Genomic DNA, 10,000 nt, shown 5'->3' on the forward strand with positions numbered 1-10,000 from the left:
TTCTTCCTACCACCACCACCACTTCTACTACTACTACTACTACTACTACTACTACTACTACTACTACTACTGCCGCCGCGCCACCAGGTTCTCGTCCCTGCCGGTAGCGTCGTGTAGCTGGCATATGACTCTCTCTCTCTCTCTCTCTCTCTCTCTCTCTCTCTCTCTCTCTCTCTCTCTCTCTCTCTCTCTCTCTCTCTTGCATCACCTTGTTTTCTCTTTCGATTGGCTCTCAGGATTCAAGGGAACGCATCCACTCCCAAGATATTTCTGACTTCAGATGACGTAGGTACGAGTGAATATTCTCTCTCTCTCTCTCTCTCTCTCTCTCTCTCTCTCTCTCTCTCTCTCTCTCTCTCTCTCTCTCTCTCTCTCTCTCTCTCTCTCTCTCTCTCTCTCTCTCGTATATCCCTCTATCTGAACATTACAGCCATCAATGATTCCAAAGGTTACAAAGACGCATCATTACCATCGCTGTCGTCATGATCGGCCTCTATGACTCCCCTTCAGGACAAATCTTTTCTACTCGGATTCACTTTTATTCCATGCCGATCTAGTAAAACGTATGCTATCTTAGAATTTTTTTTTTCTCTCTCTCTTGTTGTTCTTTGCAATCGTTCTTTTCTTCCTTCGTCTGTTTCTTCTTCCCCACACTCTCATCCATTCACTCATTAGCTCACTCACGGAACATAAAGCAAGGTTAATGATAACACCGCATACATCACTGTGCACGTTTAGTAAAATGTATCCCATCTTGTAGTTTTGTCTCTTATGTTGTCCTTAATTATCGTTCTTCTCTTCCTTACCCCCTTCCCTTCTTCCCTCACACCCTCCTTCGCTCATTACTTAATTCATAAAAGATAGATAGATAATATATAGAATCACGTGCTTATATTATCAATGTACATGTCTACTAGAACTTCAGGAGGTAAACATATCACGCAGGGAAGCCACAGAACGCCTGACTTCTGATCTTTCTAAAATTTCTGATTGGGGCAGAGCAAACTTGGTATTGTTCAATGCCTCAAAAACTCAATTCCTCCATCTATCAACTCGACACAATCTTCCAGACAACTATCCCCTCTTCTTCAATGACACTCAACTGTCCCCCTCTTCTACACTGAACATCCTCGGTCTGTCCTTTACTTATAATCTGAACTGGAAACTTCACATCTCATCTCTAGCTAAAACAGCTTCTATGAAGTTAGGTGTTCTGAGACGTCTCCGCCAGTTTTTCTCACCCCCTCAGCTGCTAACTCTGTACAAGGGCCTTATCCGTCCATGTATGGAGTATGCTTCACATGTCTGGGGGGGTTCCACTCATACTGCTCTTCTAGACAGGGTGGAATCAAAAGCTTTTCGTCTCATCAACTCCTCTCCTCTAACTGACTGTCTTCAGCCCCTCTCTCACCGCCGCAATGTTGCATATCTAGCTGTCTTCTACCGCTATTTTCATGCCAACTGCTCTTCTGATCTTGCTAACTGCATGCCTCCCCTCCTTCCGCGGCCTCGCTGCACAAGACTTTCTTCTTTCTCTCACCCCTATTCTGTCCACCTCTCTAACGCAAGAGTTAACCAGTATTCTCAATAATTCATCCCTTTCTCTGGTAAACTCTGGAACTCCCTGCCTTCTTCTGTATTTCCACCTTCCTATGACTTGAATTCCTTCAAGAGGGAGGTTTCAAGACACTTATCCACCAATTTTTGACCACTGCTTTGACCCTTTTATGGGACTGGCATTTCAGTGGGCATTTTTTTTATTAGATTTTTGTTACCCTTGGCCAGTACCCTTCCTACATAAAAAAAAAAAAAGTTTTCTGTTTCTCCTGTGCACCCAAGCCCATCGCACTCTGGTTCTTCTTTCCTCAGTCATTCACACACTGCTTTTATCTTTCTCTTTGTCTGTTTTCTTTGATTTTTTTATTATTTTTTAGGACAGACTTATTTGAATGTTTATCTTTTTCATATATAGGAAATGCCTTGCTATCTGTCATGCCTTTTTTTTTTTAATATTGGCTGTCATTTGAAAGTGTCTATCTATATCTATTTTTTTTAATGCTGTAAGACTAACTATATATCATCTGAATACTGTATTTGTCTATATCTATTTTATTTATTTATTTTTTTAAGATTCTGAATGATTCTGCCTACCAATCTTGTCTGCCTTTCTTTCTTTCCTTCACATAAGAACATCAGAAAGAATGAGACCGCATTATACCGGTTGGCCTACACCGGGCAGCTCCTGTACTAATCACGAACATCCCCCCCATCCACCTTGCCAATGTTCCTGTTACCACCTGTCTTCCCTATCCATGTCTAACCTTCTCTTGAAAGCACCTATATATCGTGCAGACGCTGACCTCATGACTGCTGAGCCTATACCACTTGTCCACTACTCTGTTTGTGAACCAATTCCTACCAAGTTTACACTATACAATATACTAATACTAATAATAAAACCACACCTATACCACCGTGCATGTCCAACTGAAGGATACACCAATGAATACTGAGAAAGAATATCGAAAAATTACCCCAACACCCAAGACCCTTCCTCCTCCCTCCCCTCTTAGCTAGGTCCCTCGCGAGGGCTGCGCTGCGCTGAGCTGAGTGGATTCGAGTCAAGTTGAGTCCCACGCTTCGTAATAAATTGGGGTCCTTCCTGGAGCGGAAAGTAAACATGCATTTGTGGCGCGACGAATCCAGGACCAAGAGAGAGAGAGAGAGAGAGAGAGAGAGAGAGAGAGAGAGAGAGAGAGAGAGAGAGAGAGAGAGAGTAGGAGTGAATGAGGGAGTGAAGAGGAGAGTGACTGATAGATGAGAGGGAGTGAGTGAGGGAGTAACTGACTGGTTGATAGGAGAGGGGGGAGAAGAGAGTAGAAGGCAGTGACTAAGGGAGTGACAGATTGACGAGAGAGAGAGAGAGAGAGAGAGAGAGAGAGAGAGAGAGAGAGAGAGAGAGAGAGAGAGAGAGAGAGAGAGAGAGAGGATTATAACACGTTCCAGGACAAAGAGAGAGAAGTGAGTAAGCGAATGAGGTAATAAGTGAGTGAACGAGGGAGGGGGCGAGTGAATAAGAGACGGAGGGAGAGGGAGGAATGAGAGAGAAACGGAGGGAGTGAAGTGAGGGAAGGGTAGAGCAAAGTAAAGTGCCAAAAATAACGAAATAACAAAGAAAAAAAAAAGAGTTACAGTGCATTCGAAGTAACAGTTTCAGGCGGAAGGTTAGACTGTGCAGCGCGGGAAACATGACATTGTGTTCTCTTCCGATGGTTTATTGTGCTGTGTGCGTGGCTGGCGTGAGGGAGGCAGGCAGGCAGGCAGGAAGGGAAGCAGGGAGGAAGGGAGGGGAGCAGGGAGGCACCACGTGACCTGAGGAACGTCCCTAGGGAGTCTCCTGTTGCTGGAAGGGCGAGGGAGGGAGGAAGGACGCGAGAGGGAGGGAGGAAGACAAAGAAAGCAGGGCGAGGATTGAGGTTAGCGAAACAATGAAGTGCGTAGTGCTCGTACACAAGAATGACGGACCCTGCTGCCACCGCCCTTAGTTCCGTGCTGCACCGTAATGTTGTGCTGTGTCCTGACCTACCGTGCTCTCAATGAAAGTAGTTTTGTGTCCTTCTTATTCACTTGTATTATCGAAAAAAAAAAGATGGATGGATGCAGTTAAAAAAGTTGTAGATAAATTAATATACTTTTATTCATATCGCCGCAGTGCCCACAGTAACAGACAGGCTTAAATTACGTGCACATTCGGATGTCAGTCAGTCCTACAGTATAAAAAGTAAAGGAGGAAGGAAAGACATATTCAGATGACAGTCTAATCGGATAATAAAAAGAAAGAACAGCAGCGTACATAGATAGACGGTAATTAAAGACGTTAAAAAGAAAATGGTCAGACACTCGAACGACAGTCATTCCTACTTAAAAAGACAAAAAGGAAATATAGACAGAATATGGAGACACTCAGATAACGCTCAGTCCTCAACAAGAAAGAAAAAAAAATGACAATAAATAAAGAAAAGAAAGGCGTGAACAAAACAGTACCGTAGAGAAAGGCAGGAGGAATGATGGTGATTGGCGAGGCGCACACCACCAGCACATCAACACACACCACCACCACATCACCACACTACTACATACCACCAGCACACCAACACACACCACCACAACACATACCACCACACTACCACACACCACCAGCACAACCCAATACAACACACACCAGCACAACACACACCACCACACTACCACACACCACCAGCACACCAACACAAACCACCACACCATCACACACCACCAGCACAACCCAACACACACCAGTACACACCAACACACATCAAAACACACCAGCGAAGTCCAGCACAAACCAGCACACCTGCCGCGCTGCCACGTGCCGCCAGAAACACCGCGCAACAATTGTAAACAAACGACGGCCACGATGAATAAGCGAGTTGATGAAATGTTTGATAGTGGACATCAGTTATTGCGCCGTAAGATGTGAGTGTGGGGGGAGGGGGAGGTTTTTTTTTTCTACCTCTTTCATTCACTCACTGTTTCTGTCTTTCACTTTGTCTCTTTTCTTTGATTTCTTTATTATTTTTTTTAGAACTGACATTTCATTCATTTATCTTTTTTTCTTTTTTTTTCCTGCATACTTCTTTTTTTACATCCGATAGTAGACAAGTAATATGAAAATCGCTCTACTACTACTGCTACTACTACTACTACTACTACTACTACGTTTTCCATCACCACCGCATCGCTTCACATAACCTTTCCTTCTCTTTTTCCTCATATTCCACCAGAGTACGGTTTCCTCTCTCTCTCTCTCTCTCTCTCTCTCTCTCTCTCTCTCTCTCTCTCTCTCTCTCTCTCTCTCTCTCTCTCTCTCTCTCTCCTCAACTTGGATTTCCTTGCTCTTGCTGCTCAGTATGCGAGACAGACAGAGAGAGAGAGAGAGAGAGAGAGAGAGAGAGAGAGAGAGAGAGAGAGAGAGAGAGAGAGAGAGAGTACTCATTAAACTAGTGGCTGCAGAGAGCGAAAAAGAGGAAAAAAATGTCAGAATGTGTATTACCTGCAGTTCTATATTACTACCCTCCCCTCACCTGAAAAAAATAAATAGATAGATAGATAATAAATAAAGATAAAGAATATGTAAGGTTGGCTTGCAGTAGACGAGCAATGGACAAGTAAGTGTGAGGAAAGTTGAAAATCATAGAGGCTGATGATTATGATGTTATCTGTTCCTTTCCTCGCGTCCTCCCTTCCTCTCTCTCTCTCTCTCTCTCTCTCTCTCTCTCTCTCTCTCTCTCTCTCTCTCTCTCTCTCTCTCTCTCTCTCTCTCTCTCCCTTAAACAATAGAGGTTGAGATACCATCCCTCCCCATTCCATTCCATCCCTTCTCATCCCCTTTCACACCTCCGTTTCGTCTCTAATGATCAAAAGCTACAGAAGGTCATAATGACGAAGGTTCAAAGCATAAAAAAAAAAAAGAAGAGAGATAAGGATGAAAAAAAAAAAAGCGTAGAAGTGAAGGTGATCTTAAAGATTCTAATTTGTCTCTTTGTGTGTGTTTTTTTTTTTTTTTTTGTATCGAGCCTCACAGTAACAAAAGAGGACTCGGGCTGAGGGAGTGGCGGTGCTTCGTCTTGGTGTGTAATGCTGTGGACTGTAATGATACTGACGATTTAAGAAGTGTTTCCTCGTATGCTTCCTGCGTGTCTTTACTTCCGAGGGCGACTGAGACTGACTGAAAGGAGACTCGAGGGAGAGGGATAGGAGGGAGAGAGAGAGAGGGTGTGAAGGAGGAGACGAAGGAAGGAAGCAGAGAGATACATAGACGGAGGAAGGAGGAAGGGAGAGGGACACAGAGGGAGGGTGTGAAGGAAACGAAGGAAGGAGGGACAGAGAGAGGGTGAGTGAAGGAGGAGGGACAGAGAGAAGGTGAATGAAGGAGGGGGGACAGAGAGAGGGTGAGTGAAGGAGAACTAAAGGCTACAGCTCCTCTTCCTGGTATTTATAATTTCGTGGAAGATAGATTGTAAAATGAGAGAGAGAGAGAGAGAGAGAGAGAGAGAGAGAGAGAGAGAGAGAGAGAGAGAGAGAGAGAGAGAGAATTTTGTTTTTATATATATATCCTTTTTATAATGTATTTACTTCTTTAATAAGCTTTTCGTGTATTTGGGGAGTTCTTTTCCCTTTCTTCCATATCTTTTCTTGAATGTCACACGCGAAAATGGACGATAAATGGCAAACGTGTATCATGACAGAGAAATGTAATAGATAATAGATTCATTCATTTCGTTTTGATTATCTAGAGTAATTAGGCGCTGAGGTAGATGAACGGATAAGATTAACTCCATCATCATTACCGTCATCATCATTATCGTCATCATTATTGTGAGAGTCATAGCCACCACTGTTTTGTGCAAGCTGTTGTCTTTTACTAACTTCGTGCTTCTTTCTGACTGTAGATAGATAGAAAGATAGATAGTTAGATAAAGAAGCAGAAAAAAACAGACACTGATAAATAGGCACGCAGAGAAATATAGATGCATACATATAAATAGATAGATAAATAGATAGATTGATAGACAGACAGATAGACAGACAAAGAGCGAGACAAACAAACAAACAAACAGACAGACAGAGACATACACATTAATAGATACGTAGATAGATAGATAGACAACAGGCAAACAGATAGCTAAGAACACAGTCACTGTCATCATTACCGTCATCACAACCACCACCACCACCACCACCACCACCACCTCCTTCACAGTACTTAGCAGCATCTAACGTGTGCAGCGAGACAAAACCGTCAAGGAAGTGAGCAAGGCAAGAGGTGAAGGGGCAAGGCAAGGCAGATCATGTGGGCACCAGGAATGTGTACACTGTTGTGTCTCCCTGCGTAGGATCATCACAAAGCCTTGAAATAGCAGCCCTGAATGTGTGTGTGTGTGTGTGTGTGTGTGTGTGTGTGTGTGTGTGTGTGTCTCAGTCTTATCTATTTGAATCGCTCTCATTCGTATCACCGCGGAGGAAGATGATGATGATGAGTGGCACAAGGATGATGATGAAGATGAGAAGGAGAATAAACAAAATGAAGAAGACGAAGACGAATTGAAGGAGAAACGTGCGAATGCAGAAACAGAGAAGGAGGAGAAAGAAGAGGAGAAGGAGGAGGAGGAGGAGGAGGAGGAAAACAAAAACAACAAGAAAAAGGAAGGAAGAAAGAAGGAAAAGAAGTAAGGGAGCAAGAGATAAATAAAGGAAAGAAGAAGAAGAAAAACAAGAAAATAAAAAAGATCATAGAAATGGAGAGGAAGGAAAACAATCAGGAAGAGGACGCGGAAAAAGCAAGGAAAAAAAAATAACACACACACACACACACACACACACACACACACACACACACACACACACACACACTGAATTACATTAACTCTCTGAAACCGAACTCCGAACACGAACAAACTAACGACTGAAGCTTCGAAATTTAGAACCAAAACTCAGCTCTCGGGAACTCTTTGTCCGCGTCCACACACACACACGCACACACACATGATGGTGGGCAATAGGGCGGCAGACTTCCACATAATCCAAGTACATTAATATCAACCAAAATATTACTATTCCATTTGTTTCCAGCATTTGTTTTGATTCCCCGTCATTCCCTCCAATAGTAGTAGTAGTAGTAGTAGTTGTAGTAGTAATAGTGGTGGTGGTGGTGGTGGTGGTGTTAGAAGTAGTAGTAGTAGTAGTGGTGGCGGTGGTAGTAGTAGTAGTAGTGGTGACGGTGGTAGTAGTAGTAGTAGTAGTAGTAGTAGTAGTAGTAGTTGTTGTTGTTGTTGTTGTTACTGTTGTTGTGTTTGTAGTCATTATTGTTGTTGTTGTTGTTGTTGTTGTTGTTGTTACTCTTTTTGCTCTCCTCCTCCTCCTCCTCCTCTTTTTGCTGTTGTTGTTGTTGCTGTTGTTGTTTTTGTTGTTGTTGTTGCTGTTGTTTTTGTTATTTTTGTTGTTGTTCTATCCCTTCTTGCTCTCCTTCTCTTCTTCCTTATCTTGTTGTTGTTATTGTTGTCTTTGTTATTGTTGTTGTTGTCGTTGTTCATGATGTTCAGGATAAAAGGGGGATGAGGACAAGGGGAAAGGAAGAAAGGGACAGGGGAACAAAAATTGATCAGGCAATGAATGATCGAGAGAGAGAGAAAGAAGGAAGTGAAATGACGAGATGCTGTCATGAAGAGCCCCCCCCAAAAAAAAAAAAAAAAGAAAAGAAAAGAAAAAAAGAAACTGCGAAAATTAGGTAGAACAAATGGAAAAAGAATGATTGAAAAGAGAAATAGTGGCAATGAAAAATATATATAAAAAATGACGAAACAGGAACTAAAGAATAAAAAAAAAGGGAAAAAGAAGAACCGCAAAATAAAAAGGAAGAAGAAAGGTGACGCATTGAAGAAGGTTACAAAATAAAGATAAAGCGAGAAAGAGAAAACCAAAGAATGTAAATAATAGTTAAAGAGGATATGAGAATGAAAACGAAAGAAAAGAAGAGAAAGACGATAACGCTGAGAAGAAAAAAAAAGAAAAGTTGTTTTAAGAGGATTGCAAAGGATGAGAAGTGAAATCAAGAATAAAGACAATAGGATAGAAAGGAAAGAAGGTAGGAAGGAAGGAAGGAGAAGGAAGAGAGGAGGACCTGAGAACAAAGGGAAGTAATGGACAGGAAAAAGAAGGAAGAAGGAATGAGAATGGGAAGGAGGAGAAAGGGAACACAGGAAGAGGGAAGGAATTAGGAGGAGGAAAGAACCAAGAGGACAGGTAGTGAAAGGGAAGGGAAGAGGACAAAGAAGAAGGAGGAGGAGGAGGAGGAGGAGGATGAAGAGAAGTAGGAGAGGGCGACAGTGGTGAAAGGAGGATGAAAAGGAGAAAAAAGAATAAAGTTGGAGAGTAAAGATGTAAAAAAGGTTAAACTGGAGGAAAAGGAGGATAAGGAGGAAGAGAAAGAAGGAAGACAGAAAGAGAAGAGGAAAAAGAAAAGAAGAACAACAATAATAACAACAAAACTGAAGGAGGAGTAGAAGGGGGAAGACGACAATAAGAAAAAGAAGAAGAGGAAGAAGGAGGAGAAAGAGGAGGAGGAGGAGGAGGAGGAGGAGGAGGAGAAGAAGAAGAAGAAGAAGAAGAAGAAGAAGAAGAAGAAGAAGAAGAAGAAGAAGAAGAAGAGAGAGAGAGAGAGAGAGAGAGAGAGAGAGAGAGAGAGAGAGAGAGAGAGAGAGAGAGAGAGAGAGAGAGAGAGAACAAGAACAGTTAGCATTAAGAGCAAGAAGGAAAGGGAGAAGGAGAGAGAAAGGAGACGGCAGACAAAAAGGCTTAGGAGGGAGGGAGGGAGGGAGGGAGGGAGGGAAGTGGGTGCAAACAGGATCTTCTGTAGAGGTAAAGGAGACAGAAACACAGACACACGCCCCCTACGATGAATGCTTAATGGACCCCCTGAAACCTTACTCCTCCTCCTCCTCCTCCTCCTCCTCCTCCTCCTCCTCCTCCTGGCGATGCACGTGTGGAGCAGCAATAGAGGATTAAAAGAATGAAGGGAGGAAGAAAGGGTTATTGTCTTGGTTCTGAAAAAAAAAACATTATACCCGGAATAAAAATAATGTTGACAGTTACTTAGATGTGTTATAGCATGTGTGTGTGTGTGTGTGTGTGTGTGTGTGTGTGTGTGTGTGTGTGTGTGTGTGTGTGTGTGTGTGTAACTACTGCCACATGTCATTCTTTTATCCCCAGCCCGTCTTGTTCACTCCTAATGAGACACATGTGGCTGATATCACTACTGCTACTGATGCTGGTGCTAATGCTACTACTAATGCTGATGTTACTACTACTACTACTACTGCTACTACTACTACTACTACTACTACTACTACTACTACTACTACTACATTTTGTCTTTGTTCAAAACTGTCGTAAGTTGAATAATTTCCTCGTCTCATCTCCT

At 42.7% G+C, this 10,000-nt stretch overlaps 1 long non-coding RNA gene across 2 annotated transcripts in view; it reads left to right on the forward strand.

Annotated features, from left to right (window-relative positions):
* LOC135099717 (uncharacterized) overlaps positions 1 to 10,000 on the forward strand; it is a 536,836-nt gene that overhangs the window by 466,225 nt on the left and 60,611 nt on the right. The gene's annotated exons all lie outside the window — the stretch shown is intronic.

The sequence above is a fragment of the Scylla paramamosain genome, chromosome 4, assembly GCF_035594125.1.
Source record: "Scylla paramamosain isolate STU-SP2022 chromosome 4, ASM3559412v1, whole genome shotgun sequence".
NCBI classification, from domain to species: Eukaryota; Metazoa; Arthropoda; class Malacostraca; order Decapoda; family Portunidae; genus Scylla; species Scylla paramamosain.